Genomic DNA, 224 nt, shown 5'->3' with positions numbered 1-224 from the left:
GTTGACGTTTTTCAGAGTGATTGCATAACCTTTCTATATGAGAAAGGCAAAAAGGTTTCTGATTTTATTCGTTTTAAATAAAACTAGTAAATATGGATATTAGTCGAAGAGAGTTGGCGAATTTGCTTATTGCTGGTAAAAAGACAGATGAACTGCTTAAGTTCATTACAAGTAGTAATCCAAATGTAAAATTGAGACTTGTTAATGTTCGAAAGAAATTTTAT

This window comes from Topomyia yanbarensis, chromosome 2 (assembly GCF_030247195.1).
Source record: "Topomyia yanbarensis strain Yona2022 chromosome 2, ASM3024719v1, whole genome shotgun sequence".
Lineage (NCBI taxonomy): Eukaryota > Metazoa > Arthropoda > Insecta > Diptera > Culicidae > Topomyia > Topomyia yanbarensis.
Note: the sequence above shows the minus strand (reverse complement) of the source record.